The following is an 18,008-nucleotide window of genomic DNA, read 5'->3' as shown; positions in this document are numbered from 1 at the left end:
TATCACGCTCTTACCAATCATTAAGTCAACAGAGCATCAGCAGTTTTATACCAAGCTGAGCTTGGAGGGTTAATTACAGAAGACACACACACACACACACACACACACCCTTTATTCACATAGACTCCTTCGTCCTCTCAACCAAACATGTCCATGTTTACTTCATGCCAGACACTCACTGGCACTAGTGCACAAGCCAAGCATGGTCCTTGTCCTCTTGGGGCCTCCTGCTAATTAGGTGCCTCATAATACACCCTACACTTTTCCTTCATAGGACTCATCACCCTCGAATTATTTGTTCAGTGTCTTTAATCCCAATGTCCTGTGACCTCCATGGGGGCAAGATGGCTGTCCTGTTCACTGTATCTAATGTCTTGGGTAGCACCTGGAACCTAAGAGAAACTTAATAAATATTGTTGAATAAATGAATGTGAACAAGCAGTGGGAGAAGGCTCTCTCAAAGGTTAAAGGTGTTGTAACCAACCTGTTGTTAGTTGATATATGATCAGTCTCTGTGTCATAGTATTCTGTTAACCTCTGCCTGACAGAAAACAGCAGCGTCTGAATTCAAGCCTCCCTCCCACTGCACATACCTTCTGCTGTCTGTCTTGCCAGTGAGGTCTGCCCAGGCCCGCCTAGCCTGGGAGCTATACCAGTGGGTGGAAGCCTGCCCTTCCAAAGGACTAATCCTAAAAGTCACTTCAATGTCCTAGCTCTGGCCCATCCAATCAGGTGTTCCTTTGATCACAGTCTCTAGCCCTAGGGTTGAGAGTCACAACACCTGGAACAAAGGACAACACCCCACTCCGCCCCTCACTGTATGAGGTTACCTGGGGACTGTGGCTTTCCTAGGGTGCCCCGTAGGCCAAAGTTACATGCCTGTCAGTAAGCATGGTCTCTTAGAGATGCACATTTCTGGCATCAGGTAGGCATAGGTAAGATAGGTCCTCAGGCAAGGACCTGGAACTCAGAATGGGAGACTTGAGCAGACATGGGTAGGAACTTGCAGCTGTCTATCCTTCTCCCTCAGACTCAGGGAGTCTCTTTAAGATGGAGGCAGCAGCTGCAAGCCAGGAGCAAAGGAGGAGCAATCCCTTAATTTCCTGTGGGCTGAAGATAAATCAGCTGTCTTGCGAATCAGATTATATAGTTACCTGCTACTCAATTCTTTACTTTCCTCTTCTCAACTCTAGACCTTTAGGGAAGTATAATTTAATTGTTCTGAGTCCATGCAGGGCTGATGGCTTCAACAGGAGTTGCTTGAAAGCATAAAGGGACAGGGAAACTTCTGGGGACAAGGCAGGGCTCGGAAGTCCCTTCCCCTTCCCATGAAGATACTCCCTCAAACTGTATCCCCCAGATGTTCCTCTTATTTTAATATGGGAGGCGGCTGTTTCTTTGCAGCATCTAGAACAGCTGAGGAAAGTCCCTGACTCCAGTTCTCAAATGGAAGTGACCCCAAAGCACCCAGAGTTGGCTTTGGAGATTTGTTCTCCTGATGCTTAGAGTTCTTTTGCTCTTCACAGACTCTTGTAGCCCTGGGTAATCTGGGAGCCTTGATGGAGGAAAGTCACCACCTGGCAGTAAAAGGATCCCCACTGCAGTCTCAGAATCAGGAATGTGGTCTATAAAGTGCCTCCCAGGGGTGTCTGGGTGTCTCAGTTGAAAAAGTGTCCACTCTTGATTTTGATTTTGGCTCAGGTCATGACCTCAGAGTTCATGAGTTCAATCCCCACATAGGGCTCTGCACTGAGACTATAGAGCCTTCTTGGAATTTTCTCTCTCTCTTTCTGCCCTTCTCCTGCTTGTGCACGCACATGCACACACACACACTCTCTCTCTCTCTCTCTTTCTCTCTCTTTCTCTCTCAAAATAAGTAAACTTTAAAATAAAATAAAATAGGGGAGCCTGGGTGGTTCAGTTGGTTAAGCATCTGACTCTTGGTTTTGTGAGTTCGAGTTCCACACTGGGTTCCATGCTGGGCACCCTGGGCCTGCTTGGAATTCTCTGTCTCACTGTCTGCTGGAACTCATGCTCACTCGAGCGTGCTCTCGCTCGCTCTCTCTCTCTCTCTCTCAAAATAAAGAAATAAACTTAAAAAATAAAGCAAAATAACAAAAAGTAAACTGCCTCCCACCCCAAAACCTCAAGGCTCAAAGTCATCTTTCCTTCCACAAATGAGATCTCACCTCTTCTGTGTTGTGCACAGCCCTTCACCCTTGACCCAGAGTACTTTTCTAGTTCCCACAAATATTGGATGTCTTCCATTACTCTGAAGGTAAAGAACCTAATGACAAGTCATTAAGTTGTCCCCTCCCCTCAAAATCCCCATGATTAAAAATGTTGGCATTTTATTTACATGTAAAAAGCCAATATTCTACAGCCTCTTTTCTCTCTCTCATGTGCACACACTTCCTCATTTTCCAAAGGTTATGTCTATCCTTCCTCAGCCTACAGCTGAAGGTTTGTAACCAGTGGGGGCATTCTCAGCTCTCACTTAAGGCCTCAAAGTTAAGACTCTGTTAGAGCATTTGTGACCTCAGCGGAGAGTTCAGTTACAGTAATGTGCTGATAAACCAGCATGAGGGGGTAGGATCCCTGATTACCAATTTCCATGATGTAAATGCTCCCTCTTACCATGACCGCTTTCCAACTAAAAACCCACTTAACAACCAGCTTGTTAAACCCCGATTGCTCTCACCAGTTGGACTGAGGTGTCCGAAGCACACCAATGGTTCAAGGGGATTCCCCAGAGAATTCTTAGGTCTCCCTCAGACTATCTCAACAAAAAAAGCAACAGATTCAGTAAAAGTGAAGAGAGGGAGGGGCCCTTATGTGCCATTTTTGCTGCTGGCTCTCTTGGCTCAGAGTACTAGAAAAGGTATGGACTTTAGGGAGTCAAAGCTCTGGGTTCAAATCCTTGTATGACTTTGGGCAAGTTTCAGGTTCCAACTCTGCAAAAGACGATCAATAAAACCTACCTATGGGATTACTTAAGAATGAAATGAGGGGCATCTGGGTGGCTAAGTCAGTTAAGAGTCCAGCTCTTGATTTTGGCACAGGTCATGATCCTAGGGTCATGGGATTGAGTCCGGCATGGAGCCCACACTCAGCACGGAGCCTGCTTGAGATTCTTTCTCTCTCCCTCTGCCCCTCCCCCTATTCGCACACTCTTGCTCTTTCTCTTTCTCCAAAATAAAAAATAATAATAACTCTTAAAAAATTAAATGAGATGCCTAAATAAAATGTCTACTGTATAGCAATTTCTCCATAAACATTCTTTCTTTTGCCCCCCAACCCTTATCTTTTTTTGTAGTTCACATAATTATTTTCCAAAGGGCCCAACAGGGGGAGCCCAAACTCAACATTGTCAGGGTGGGGGCTGGTAATGCAGACCAACTTTCTCACCTGTCTTGGTTTTAACCAGGGAAGCTCTGAGGAGCAAAGGTTTTTCTCTTCCAGGCAGTCCTTTGTCCTCATCCCAAAAGAGATGAGTCCATCAGAATGTTTTAGAACTGGGTTTTACACCATCTGGCTTCCTTCTCTGAGATGGCAAGCTGTACCCTGAATCAGAAACCATGGTCTATGAAGGGAGCACCACATTGGGACTAGAGCAAGGGCAGGGGGCTTCCCCAAAACCGTACTTCACTCAGGGCCGAGAACATAAAGCTTCCTTCACAATCAAAATGCCTCCCACACCAAACCAGGTCCTATAATAAACTGTTACACCTAACACTCATGGGAATTTATGGTACAATTGTGCAGCAGGAGGCTGTGGTCAGACATCTAGAAGAGTTTTCCAACTATAAAACTTCCACAGAAGGAAGTGGAGTCTTTGTCTCTGTGGCTGGAGAGGGTGGAAAGAGGAAGAGGGTCAGAGGTGGAAGGGAGAGGAGGCTCACTAGATTTGAGAAGTGTGGCAGGCTGTTCATAAGCAATGGAATTATTGGAATGGTACAGAGAGGGACATCAAATGAAACTTTGAGGAAATCTGGTTTCTTGTGATAAAGAGCTTTTGGTAACCTGAGGCAGTTTTGGAAAGCTAGAGGCACAACTACTCTTGATTAGAAATGAATGGATGGAAAACCTTGAGTTTGAACCACATATGGCCACTTTCCAACTGACTGACCCATGCAAGTTATTTAACATCCCTGAATCTGTTACTCATATACTCATTTACTCTGCCAATATGTATTAAGCATCTTGTATGTCAGGCATGGGGCTAAATGAATCCTGAGGAGACAAAGATAAGCAAAACCAGTCACTGTCCCTTTTTTCAGGGAGTTAACAATGCATTCATCTGTAAAAAGGCATGGTAAGGCTGCGATGACTGGGTATCCACATGCAAAAGAATGAAACTGGATCCCCACCTCATGCCATATATGAAAATTAACTCAAAATGGATTAAGGATCTAAATGTAAGAGCTAAAACTATTAAACTCCTAGAAGAAAACATAGGTATAAATCTTTGTGGCCATGAATTAGGTAATATAACACCAAGTACATAAGAAACAAAAGGAAAAAATAGCTAAATTAGACTTTATAAAAACTTAGACTTTTGTACTTCAAAGAGCACCATCAAGAAAATGAAAAGATGAGACACAGAATGGTATAAAATACTTGTAAATCATACATCTGTTAAGGGGCTTGTATTTAGAATACATAAAGAACTCTATGTGGGGCTCTGTGCTGACAGCTCAGGGCCTGGAGCCTGATTCAAGTTCTGTGTCTACCTCTTTCTCTGCCTCTCCCCCAGTCATACTCTGTCTCTCTCCCTCAAAAATAAATAAAGATACAGACTTCTAGTACGGAATAAATGTCACAGGGATAAAAGGTACAGCATGGGGAATGTTGCTGGTGAAATTATAATAGCATTCCAGGGTGATAAATGGAAACTATGTTTGCAGTGAGCCTAGCATAACATATAGAATTGTTGAATGATTATGTTGTACATCTAAAACTTATGTAACATTGTGTGTTAACTACACTTCAATACTAAATAAATAAATAAAATAAATAAATAAAAGCAAAACTCTAAGGAGAACTAAACCACAAAAAATAAATCAGATGGAGGGAAAGGAAGGAAGGAAGGAAGGAAGGAAGGAAGGAAGGAAGGAAGGAAGGAAGGAAGGAAGGAAGGAAGGAAGGAACAGAGAAGAGAAAAAAGAACTGGATATATGCTATAATGTGAATGAACTTTGAAAAACGCTACACTAAATGAGAAGCCAGATACAAAGGCCACACATATTATATGATTTCATTTACATGAAATGTCCTAAATAGACAAGTCTATTGAGACAAAATGTAGATTAGTGGTTGCCTAGGGCTGAAGTCAGGGGAGATCTGAGGGGAAATCAGGACTACTAATGGGTATGGGGCTTCTTTTCGGAGCAAGGGAAATGTTCTAAAATTCACTGTGGTGCTGATTGTATAACTCTGAGAACACTAAAAACTGTCCAACTGTGCACTCTATTTTTTTGTTCGTTTTTTAAATTTAAAAAATTTTTAATGTTTATTTATAATTGAGAGATAGAGACAAAGTATGAGCATGGGAGGGATAGAGAGAAGGGGAGACACAGAATCTGAAGCAGGCTCCAGGTTCTGAGCTGACAGCACAGAGCCCCACATGGGGCTCGAACTTACAAACTGCAAGATCATCACTTGAGCTGAAATTGTATGCTTAACCAACTGAGCCACCCAGTCACCTCAATTGTACACTTTATTTATTTTTATTTATTTTTGTTTCATTTTATTTTTTTTCACCCCAATTGTACACTGTAAAAGGGGAAGTGTGTAGTAGATGAATTCTCTCTCAATACAGTTGTTATTAAAGGTAAAGGCATAACTCAAATGTATATGTGTATATCCTCATTCATAACAGCATTATTCACAATAGCCAAAAGGTGGATCCAGCCCAAGTGTCCATTGATGGATGAATGGAAAAGCAAAATGTGGTATGTACATACAATAGAATACTATTCAGCCTTAAAAAGAAGAAAATTCTGACACATACTACAACATGAATGAACCACAAAGACATTATGCTAAGTAAAATAAGTCAGTCACAAAAGGACAAATACATGGCTCCACTTATATGGGGTATTTACTATAGTTAAATTCATAGAGACAGAAAGCAGAATAGTGGGGGTGCCTGGGTGGCTTAGTTGGTTAAGCGTCTGACTCTTGATTTCAGCTCAGATTATGATCTTGTGGTTCATGAGTTCAAGCCCCACATGGGGCTCAGTGCTAACAGCGTGGAGCCTGCTTGGGATTCTCTCCCTCTCTCTCTGCCCCTCCCCTGCTTGTGCACGTGTGTGTTTCCTCTCTCTGTCTCTTAAAATAAATAAAGAAAAATTTTAAAGTATTTTTTAAAAAGTAGAATAGTGGTTGTCAGGGGCTATGGGAAGGGATGGGAAGAGTCTGTGTAATGAGCACAGAGTTTCAGGTGCAGAAGATGAAAAGGCTCTGGAGATGGATAGTGGTGATGGTTGTACAACACTGTGCATGTACTTAACGCCATGAGCCGTATCCTAAAAATGGTTAAAATGGTAAATTTTTCCCATGTCTATTATTTTTATTAGGGCAAGTGTGTGTATGTTCTGTAACTTATCTCCTTGCAAGCCTGAATGGTGAGGTGTCCTTGTCTCTCTTTCTCTATGTCGGCTGCTCTCAGGGCCTGGTCACAGTGTGCTGCCGCAATGGGAGCAACTCAACTCATCTGCTTTTCAGACCAGGGGCAAAGCTTCCATCTCGGGACTACAGAGCAGGTGTCCTCCTGTGGCTGCTTAGCGTCTCGCTCGTTTCCCTCCCCAGTTTCTTCCACTGCCCTCTCTTGGCAAAGAAATCACGATACACTGCTTTCTCAGAAGGATGACAGGTCATCTCTGCACCATGAGGAACCTTGTAACACTCCCACATCTCAGAGCAGGTGCCCCGGGAGGGTTAGGGAAGACACATGGTGGTGGAGGCTGACTGCCAGCTTCTACCTCCGCCTCCCTCAGTAGCTGGGCACCCTTTCCCAAATCCTTTTCATTCTTATATTCTTCAAACTGGGTTCTCCTCAAACAAGCAAAGAACCAGTATTTGTCCCTGTGGATACACCATGACTTGCAGTGGCACTGCAACACCGTCTGCCAGTGGGTCGGGTGGGCCACAAGGCCATGACAACCACTCACCCTCAGCGGCCACCAGGACTCCCTAATGTGGTCGATTTTACATTATGTATATTTTAGCACAGCTTAAAAAAATAATAATAAAGGCATAATAGTAGTTCTTACCTCATAGGGTTTTTGTGAAGATTAACTGAGATCAATATGGGCTGAAGGAGTGGCTAAACCATTTATGAACCAGGCTTGGAGAGTGGGGCTCTGGATGGTAGAGGGACACTTTCACTTTTTACTTTAATTCAAGTATCTATTTTTCAGATATTTTTATAACTTTTATATTTCCATAATTACAAAAAAAGAAAAAAGAAATGAAGGGCTGCTTATATTCCTGCATTACTGATTTGTTCAATACTTATATCCACAGAAAAGTGCATAAGGATTGGGATCAACATTCTATTTTTGGCCTATGTTTGACCTTCTGTGTTTGTATCTCTATGTGTAATTTTTCCAGATTTCCTTAGTTTTGCTTGCCTTTCTTCCCCTCCACCCCCAATTTACTTAAGTCTCTTAGTCATAGTCTCTTTTTTTTTTAATGTTTATTTATTTTTTGAGAGAGAGAAAGGGAGAGCACGCAAGCAGGGAAGGACCAGAGAGAAAGGAATAGAGAGAATCCCAAGCAGGCTCTGTGCTATCAGCACTGAATCCAACGCAGGGCTCAATCCTAAGAACCGTGAGATCACAATCTGAGCCAAAATCAAGAGTCAGATGTTTAACTGACGGAGCCACCCAGACACTCCTTTTAGTCACAGCCTTAAACCTCTCATTCTGATCACCGAATTCTGGCCTCATGCTGGAAGGAAAACCCCAGACCCCAGGCAGAGGGGCTCTATACTTATCCCTAAACAGTGTTTTCTCAACTCCTCTTCTCCATTTTTACCTCCTCCCCTATAGTGAAACCTTCCCTGAGATCTGATGTTCAGTCTTTCACTGCAAATTCAGAGGTCTACTGCTCCAGGAAGCCAGAGACAACTTAGCCCTGGCCGGAAGTCTGTTTCCTGGGCAGGAGAACACTGGCAGGAATCCAGACAGCTGACGTCACCTGGTCCGGGTGGCGGAAGCTATTGCCCAACCATAGGAAATCAATGCCAACAGCACATTTCTCTGTGACTCCTTGCCTCAGTTCAGAAAAGCATTTTTCCTGGAGAGAATGGAATAAGAGTGGAAAGTGCTCTGATCTGTGAACCATGCAATGTGTTGAGCATGAAGCTGGCCTCAGCCTTGACTGACAAATGAACATGAAACCTGACACTGGACTCTGGCTTGGAAGATGCACGTCTGAGTCTAACTTCTGACCTTTGACAAATCATTCGATTTCCTTGGTCAGTTTTCTTAGCTATGAATAACACTACCTACCTCACAGAAGTTATTATTGCAAGCTGGAGTGAGGTCATCTATGTGGAAGATTTCATAAACTTAAAGCAGGATGCCAAAGCCAAATTATACCTCTGTGAGGCCCTTCCTGACAGCAAGCGACCCTGAGGAGGCCTGAGGTAGAGTGGTTAGAGGCAGATTGGAGCTGGGCAGCCTGCCCTGGAATTCGGGTGTGCTGCTTACTAGCTCTGGGGCCAGGATGCACAATTTAATCTCTCTGCACCTAGTTTACTGGTGGTCAAAATGGGGATGATAAGAATATACCCTCTCCACGGAGTTGCCAGGAGAGTGAAGTAGTTACTCCACATAGGGGCCCATGAGGCTCACAGAACACTTCCCAGCTCATGGTGGCACTCACTAAGCCTTGGCTGGGGGGATTATTCCAGAGGCCATCTTGTGCACTTCTGGGCCATAGGCTGGGCATTCAGCCTAATCCCAAGAGATCTCACAAAAAGAGATTCTGTCCCCAATCCACTGTCCACACAGCAGGCAGAGCATTTTAGCTTCTCTGATTAACCAGTCTGCCCTAGACAACCCAGTGAAAGATATCAAGCCCCTGAGATAGGCTCTTAGTCCCTCTCCAGCCTCATCTTCTAGAGTTATTCTAACTCTTTATGTGACTCTTTCACACCAGATTAGGGGATTCATGAAAGGAATGGTCAGCACTGGGTCATACTTACCTCCCTAAACTCAGCACAAGCACAGTGCCAGGAATACAGTAGGTGCTCAGTAAACATTGGGTGCCAAGACTGATGAATGGAAGACCAGGAACTAATCAAGATTGTTCAGCTACCATAACAGATGACAATACTTACCCGGGGCTGGGGTGAATATCTCAAACAGATACAGTTTCCATTTGCCTCAGCAGTTATTTTTCTTAGAATCATCTCTGTCTGTGTCTCAGGCATCCTCTGTACCTCTCCCTGTTCTTATACTTTGTCTCTCTTTTTTTCATTTTGTTTTTCTTCCTTGCTTTGTGTCATATTTCTTTACCCTTTGTTGCTTTGCATCCTTTCCTCTTCTTCCTTTTGTGGTTGAATGGATGTCTATTCTCTTATTGACCATCAAGGGTTTGGGGTGGTAAGAATATCCTCAGGTTCATGACTCTTCAGAAGGAAAGAAAAAGATTTTGAAAGGGATAAAATTAAGCCTTATTATGTCCCCAGAAGTTCCATATTTTTTCATATAATTTTGGTAATATCCATAAGACAGTATGTCACCCAAAGAAGCTAGGTTATGTATCCCCAAATTTCAATGCCTTTGCGCAACAAAAATTTATTTATACACCATCCTGCAATGGTGGGTTGGCTGAGGCTCTACTCTGAATCCTCATGGTCCTAACACTAGGACCCACGTTGACAGGGTGGCCACTATCTAAAACATTGCCAGTTGCCATGAGTAGGAGAAGAGAATGTGAAAAAGCACACACTGTCTTTTAAAAGTTCTGCATGGAAGAGGGGTGCCTCTTGGAAGAGCATGTGACTCTTGATCTCAAGGTTGTGAGTTTGAGCCTCACATTGGACACAGAGATTGATGAAATAAATAAATAAACCTTTATAAATAAATAAACAAATATTTGGGGGTGGGGTAAGTAGGGAGTACCTGACTGACTCAGTTGGCAGAGCTTGTGACTCTTGATCTCGGAGTTGTAAACTCAAGCCCTACATTGGAGGTAGAGATTACCTAAAAATCCTTAAAAATATTCCAGATAGAAGAAACACGTTGTAATTAGTCAAAGTAAGTTACATAGTCATACCTGGGTTAAATGTTGAGTTAAATGGGGTTGCAAAGTACAGTCTTCTGAGGAACCTGGAAGGAGAAAGAGATTCACATATCTGTGAACAAGCCTGATAAGCACAGTGGATACGGCTGTTCCCACTTTACAGATGAGGTGGCTGAGGCTCAAGAAGTTTATGTAGTTTGTTCAAGGACATGCAGGAAATGTCAGAGAGGGAGGCTGAACCCATCCCTTTTGATTCCTGAGACTTGACTCGTTCCATGTCACTGGATTTTTAGGGTGCTTAGACCTCTTCTGGCATTTTCTACCAAGTTTTTGGACCCTGTTGTGAAGCACGGCTTGTGGCATGCTAGAAGCAAGATAGTAAGAAAGATAATAAGAAACCCAGCTTTGCTCACCAACCTCTCGTATCTCTCTCCAAAATGAGGTTTTTAGAGACTTCCATTTTTCAAGACAAAACCAAGTAGGTCACAAAATGTAGAGCACAATCCTTTGAAACCTTCTAGGTAAAACTAATCTAAAAAGGGACTTTAGGGAACCTTCTGGGGGTGATGGGGTGATGCTATCTTGAGGGAGATTGTGGTTAAATTAGTGAATACAAATGTAAAATTAATCAAGCTGTACACTTATTATTTGTATATGTTTCTAAATAGCAGTTACATATCAATAAAAATAAATAATAAAAATATTTTTTACCAAATTAAAAATATATATTATGCCAAAGATTCTATTAAGAGAATGAAAAGACAAAATTGCAAGTGAAAGAAAGTATTTCCAAATCACATATCCTACCAAGAACGTGTATCCAGCGGCGCCTGTGTAGCTCAGTCGGTTAAGTGTCTTCGGCTCAGGTCATGAGATCACAGTTTGTGAGTTCCAGCCCTGCGTCAGGCTCTATGCTGCCTGGAGCCTGCTTCAGATTCTGTGTCTCATTCTCTTGCTGCCTCTCCCCCACTCATGCTGTGTGTGTGTGTGTGTGTGTGTGTGTCTCAAAAATAAGTAAACATTTAAAAAAACTTTTTATTAAAAGAATGTGTATCCAGAATACATAAGAAACTCTCAAAACTCAACAGCAAGAAAACACAACCCAATTTTAAAATAAGGAAAGGGGCCCCTGGGTGGCTCAGTCGGTTAAGCCTCCGACTTCAGCTCAGGTCAGATCTCACATTCGTGGGTTCGAGCCCCGCATCAGGCTCTGTGCTGACAGCTAGCTCAGAGCCTAGAGCCTGCTTCAGATTCTGTGTCTTCTTCTCTCTTTGCCCCTCCCCCCTCATGCTCTGTCTCTCCCTGTATCAAAAATAAATAAAACATTAAAAAATAAATTTAAAAATAAGGAAAGACATGAATAAACACTTCACTAGGAGGATAGAAAGAAGGCAAAGAGGGGCACTTGGGTGGCTCTGTAGGTTGAACGTCCGACTTCAGCTCAGGTAATTTTCTCATAGTTTGTGGTTTCTAGCCCCACATCAGGCTCTGTGCTGACCACTAGCTCAGAGCCTGGAGTCTGCTTCAGATTCTGTGTCTCTTTCTCTCTCTGCCCCTCCCCTGTTCATGTTCTGTCTCTCTCTGTCTCTCAAAAATAAACAAATGTAAAAAGGAAGAAGGCAAAAATAAATTAAACATTTGGCCATCAATTTTGCAGATTGAAACCATGATGCATTACCACTACAATTCTATTAGAATAGCTAAAGTAAAAAATATTGACAGCATCATCAAATGTTGACAAGAATGTAGAGCAACTCTATTTCATTACTAGTGGAGTGCAAAGTCTGTTCCAAAACAGAGTTTAGCAATTTCTTATAAAGTCAATTACACTTACCATATAACTCAACAATCCCATAGGTATTTACCTGAGACAGACAAAGATATGTTCAAACAAAAACCTGTACACTAAATGTTCACAGCAGCTTTATTTGTAATTACCCAAAACTGGGTTAAAACGAGTTAAATGAGTAACTTGACATATCCATACCATGGAATACTTCCCCGAAGCAAAAAGAAACAAATTATTGATACATGATGACTCTCAAAGACTTTATGCTGGGTGAACAAAACTGATCTCAAAAGGGTACATGCTGGGGCTCCCGGCTGGCTCAGTTGATGGGGCACGTGACTCTTGATCTCGGGGCTGTTGGTTTCAGCACCATGATGTGTGTAGAGATTACTTAAAAATAAAATCTTAAGGGGTGTCTGGGTGACTCAGTTGGTTAAGTGTCTGACTCTTGATTTCAGTTCAGGTCATGTACTCACGGTTTGGTTAGTAGGTTTAAGCCTTGTGTCAGGCCCATGCTGACAGTGCAGAGCTTGCTTGGGATTCTTTCTGGATTCTTTTTCTCCCTTTTTCTCTCCCTCTCCTTCTACTCCCCCTCCAAATAAATAAATACTTTTAATAAATAAATAAACTAGCTAATAAAATCTTTTTTTAAAAGTCACATGCAGTTGCCTGGGTGGCTCAGTCAGTTGCGTGTCCAATTTCAGTTCAGGTCATGATCTCACGGTTCATGAGTTCAAGCCCTGTGATGGGCTCTGTGATGACAGCTTGGAGCCTGGAGCCTGCTTTGAATTCTGTGTTTCTCTTTCTTTCTCTCTCTCTGCCCCTCCCCCACTTGCACCCTGTCTCTCTCTCCTTCAGATACAAATAAACATTTTAAAAGAACCCTCCCTTTCTCTGCCCTTCCTCTACTCATACTCACCCCCTCTCTCTCTCAAAATAAATAAATAAACCTTAAGAAAAAGAATTCTCTCTCTCTCCCTTTGCCCCTCTACCTCCCTTTGTGCTCTCTCTCTCTAAAACAAACAAAACAAACAAACAAACACATAGATAAGTGGAATAGGCTAGAAAACCCAGAAATAAATCCACAATTATATGGTCAATTAATCTTCAACAAAGGAGAAATGAATATACAATAGGAAAAAGTCTCTTCAACAATGGTGTTGTGAAAACTGGACAGCAATATGCAAAAGAAGGAAACTGGACCATCTTCACATACCATACACAAAATAAATTCAAAATGGATTAAAGACCTAAATGTGAGACAGGAAACCATTAAAATCCTTGAAGAGAACACACACAGTAATTACTCTGACATCGGCTATGGCAACATTTTTCCAGACATGTCTCCTGAAGCAAAGGAAATAAAAGCAAAAATAAACTATTGGACAACATTAAAATAAAAAGTTTCTGCATAGTGAAGGGAACAACCAACAAAACTAAAAGGCAACATATTAAATGGGTAGAAAATATTTGCAAATGATAGCCAATAAAGGTTTGGTATCCAAAATCTATAAAGAACTGATACCAACACCAAAACATGAAATGATCCTCAACATCATTAATCATCAGGGAAATGCAAATCCAAACTACAGTGAGATAACATCTCACACCTGTCAGAATGGCTAAAATAAAAACACACAAGAAACAAGAAGTGTTGGGGAGGATGTGGAGAAAAAAGGACCCTCTTGCAGCACTGTTGGTGGGAATGCAACCTGGTGCAGCCATGTGGATAATAGTATGGAGTTTCCTCAGTATGGCTCAGTCAGTTGGGTGTCTGACTTCAGCTCAGGTCACGAATTCATCATCCATGGGTTCAAGCCCCACATCAAGCCTGTGCTAACAGCTCAGACCTTGGAGCCTGCTTCAAGTTCTCCTTCTCTCTCTCTGGCCCTCCCCACCTTGCACTCTGTCTCTCTCTCAAAAATAAATAAACACTGAAACAGATGTAAAAAAATAGAACTAAAAAAAAAATAAAACTACCCTAGGATCCAGTAATCACACTACTGGGTATTTATCCAAAAAATTCAAAAACACAAATTCAAAGGGATACATTCACCTCTATGTTTATTGTAGCATTATTTACAATAGCCAATAGCCAAACTATGGAAGCAGACCAGCCCAGATGCCTATCGATAGATCAAGGGATAAAGAAGAAGAAGTTTTATATATATATATATATATATATATATATATATATATATATATATATATATGATGGAATATTATTCATCTGTAAAAGAGAACAAAATCTCACTATTTGCAATGACATGGATAGAGCTAGAGAGTATAATGCTAAGCAAAATAAGTCAGTCTGAAAAAGAGAAGTACCATATGATCTCACTCATATGTGGAACATAAGAAACAAAACAAACAAGCAAAGGAAGAAAAAAAGAGAAAGAGAGAAGGACAAAACCAAGAAACAGACTCTTAATTATAGAGAACAAACTGATGGTTACCAGAGGAGAGGTAGGTGGGAGGATGGGTGAAACAGTGATGGGGATTAAATTTTTTTAATGTTTTTTGAGAGACCAAGAGAGACAGCGCAAGCAGGGGAAGGTCAGAGAGAGAGAAGGAAACACAGAATCCGAAGCAGGCTCCAGGCTCTGAGCACAGAGCCCAACACGGGGCCCAAGCCCACGAACCACGAGATCATGACCTGAGCCAAAGTCGGACACTTAACTGACTGAGCCACGGAGGTGCCCCCAGGGGATTAAAGAGTGCACTTATCATGATGGAAAAAATGCAATTAAAATAAAATAATAAGAATTTAAATAAATAAATAAGCAAACACACACAAAAAAGCCAGACTCCTCAAGGGGTCAGGAAACCTACAACTTCAAGGAAACAAAGTCCTGGCTATGCAGAGGAGGAAGAGAACACCTGCATTCCTTTCTAATCCTTAATAGATTCTTACAACAAATTCATGATAAATTGTCCTGCTACAAACGTACTCTTTTAAATTTGGTCCTGTCTTAGAATATGATCCCTTTCGGGAAAGTAGATGTGGAAGATCAGTTAAAAGTCATTTATGAAATGTTTCTTGGATGAAGAAGCCCATAATAGACGTAGTGAGGAAGAATTAAAGAAAGGAACTGACAGGATCCTTCTGACAAATTTCAGTCCAATTTAGACAAGATGCATATACTACCTGAGAAACTATTTGAGAACAATTCAAGCTAATGGATAGTTATGGAGCATCTACTAATAAAAAATTAACAGTTTCTAATAGCCTATTAGGAGCAGGCACTGCATTAACCTGGGGATGCTGCAACCAAGTAAACAGAGAGGCATCCTGCCTAGGTTGCTCAGAAAAACAGACACGAAACATATAGGAATGAGGTAGTGACTCTTACAAAAGGGGGAGCACAGGATGCCACAGGAATGGAGAGACAAAGGACTAAACACAGGATGGGGTTTCAGGGAAGGCCTCCCTTGGAAACTGATATTTAAACTGAGACTTGAAAGTAACAAACCAAAATACAAAGACATGGGAGCTGGCAGAGGAGGTAAGCTGAGTTTACTGCTTACTGGACAAGGGAGGGCCATGTCCCTCAAGAAATAATTCAGTGGTTTGCTCAAGCAGAATAGAAAGGGTGAGATATAGGTACAAAAGGAGGAAACTTGGGGCGCCTGGGTGGCTCAGTTGGCTGAATGTTCGACTTCAGCTCAAGTCATGATCTCACGGTTCATGGGTTGGAGCCCTGCATCAGGCTCTGTGCTGACAGCTCAGAGCCTGGAGCCTGTTTCCAATTCTTTGTGCCCTTTCTCTCTGCCCCTCCCCTGCTCATAATCTGTCTCTCTCTGTCTCTCAAAAATAAATAAATGTAAAAAAATAAAAGGAGGAAACTTATAAAGAGGGACTGAGTTTCCATCCCTGGCTTACCATGGGGGCTGTATACTATGTTTTGTATACAGATCTCGGTTCTCAAAAAAATAAGCGACTCTAAAAAAGATCCAAGACAGGTCCTATGATATCTTGGGGGACTCAGAGCCAAAGTGGGAAAAACCATATCCATTTGCTCCAAGGCTAGATGAATATTTCCTTACAAAGACTAAATAGGAGTAGGACAGACAGACAAAGAGGGCAGTTGATGGAGGGATCAGAGCTGCAGAGAACTGAACAAGTTCAAGGAAGCAAGAGAGATCGAAGGTACAGAAGCATGGAAGCAAAGAGGGTAGTGGGTAAAGTAGGCTAGATTAAGAAAGGCTTAGTCAAAATGGATGGACCTAGAGGGTGTCATGCTAAGCGAAATAAGTCAGGCAGAGAAGGACAGATACCATATCTTCTCACTCATAGGTCTAACAGGAGAAACCTAACAAGGGACCATGGGAAGGGGAAAGGGGAGGAAAAGAGTTGAGGAGAGGGAGTGAAGCAAATCATGAGAGACTTTTGAGTGCTTAGAACAAACTGAGAGCTGAAGAGGGAGGGGGGAAGGGACCCTTGTGGGGAAGAGCACTGGGTATTATATGGAAACCAACTTGGTAATCAACTATTAAAAAAAAAAAAGAAAATACTGAGCAATAAGGAAAAAAAAAGAAAGGAAGGTTTGGTAGACCATGTGCTATGGATGGGATTGTGTGCCCCCAAGATTCATCTGTTGAAGCCCTAACCTCCAATGTGACTATATTTGGAGATAGGGTCTTTTGTAAATAATTAAAGTTAAATGAGGTCCTAAGAGTAGGGGCCTAATTTGATAGGATTTGTGTCCTGAAAACAAAAGGCAGAGACAAGAAGGCTCTTATCCCTTTGTAGTTCATAAGAGTGGTGATTGGATATTCACATCATTATGTAACATGTGCCTCCCTGTTACAACCTCAGCATATTACCTGTCTGACATGGGGGAGGGGGAAGAAAAAGAAAAAGAGGCTTCAGAATTAAACCCACTTGCTGGCACCCTGATCTTGGACTTACAGCCTCCAGAACCATGAGAAATAAATTCCTGTTGTTTAAGTCACACACTCTGTGGTATTGTTATGGCATCCCAAGCTAATAAAGCATATTAATTTGAACAAAATGCTCAATGAGCATGGGGATGTACATGCTCACACTTAGGTCTGTAAAGTTCATTTGAGCTGCAAAGTGGAAAAGGAATCTGAGAAGGACAAGACTAGAAGCAGAGAGACAAGGTAGGAGGTGAGTGTAAGCACCCAGGCTGGAGATGATGAAGGCTTGGAGCATGGTAGAGGGGAGGAGAGGAAAAGCAGACTGAAGAAACTTTTACAAAGTAAAATGAACAGGACTTGGGGATTAACAGAATGGAAGGAGGAGGTGGGCCCTCCTCTAAAGGCCCCTCCTCCAAAGGCCCCTAAGGTACAGTTAGAAAGAGTACTGAGCTGGGAGTCTCAATACTGAGGCTCTAATCCCAGATCTGCCACCAATAAATTACCCAGTGGCTTTGGCCAAGTTACTTTATTCCCCTGCACTGCTTTAGTTTCCTCACCTCACAGAAAGAGTTGGGGCCTATTGATCTCATGGTCCCATCCAATTCTATTATCTTATGATTCTATGAAGAAAATGCACTAATGAGGACAAATTAAGGCAATAGCATCACCTCCCTCAAGGATAGTTTAGGTACCCTTTCTTGATGCTTTTCTTAACACTATTGATCATATATACACATAACTGATCAACAAGAACGTATCAGAATCCTCCACTTACTTCTCTGTCTCCTTCAAAAGACTGAAGACTCATTGGGGCAAGATCCAGGTTTCCTATACATGGAACTAGGTCTCATCTGGTGATTGATTCATTGTATTTATTAAACTGATTATTTTGAAGTGCTAAGAAGACATATGGTTACTCTATGAAAGTGTCCTGGTACCATATGTTGTGTTTTCTGTATACAGGGCACTGTGGCAGATGTTAGCATCAACAGAATAAACAAGTAAGCCAGTCATGTACCTTATGTCAAGTGAGAAAGCTTAGACAGACATTAAACACAGGAGGACAAAAATAATG

At 42.0% G+C, this 18,008-nt stretch overlaps 1 pseudogene; it reads left to right on the top strand.

The window, feature by feature from the left end:
• The first annotated feature begins 16,790 nt into the window (after positions 1-16,790).
• LOC115297350 lies at positions 16,791-16,886 on the top strand (annotated as a pseudogene).
• The last annotated feature ends 1,122 nt before the right edge of the window (positions 16,887-18,008 follow it).

Source organism: Suricata suricatta, chromosome 7, assembly GCF_006229205.1.
Source record: "Suricata suricatta isolate VVHF042 chromosome 7, meerkat_22Aug2017_6uvM2_HiC, whole genome shotgun sequence".
Lineage (NCBI taxonomy): Eukaryota > Metazoa > Chordata > Mammalia > Carnivora > Herpestidae > Suricata > Suricata suricatta.
The sequence above is the reverse complement of the archived record's forward strand: the minus strand, read 5'-3'. Positions and strand labels throughout refer to the sequence as shown.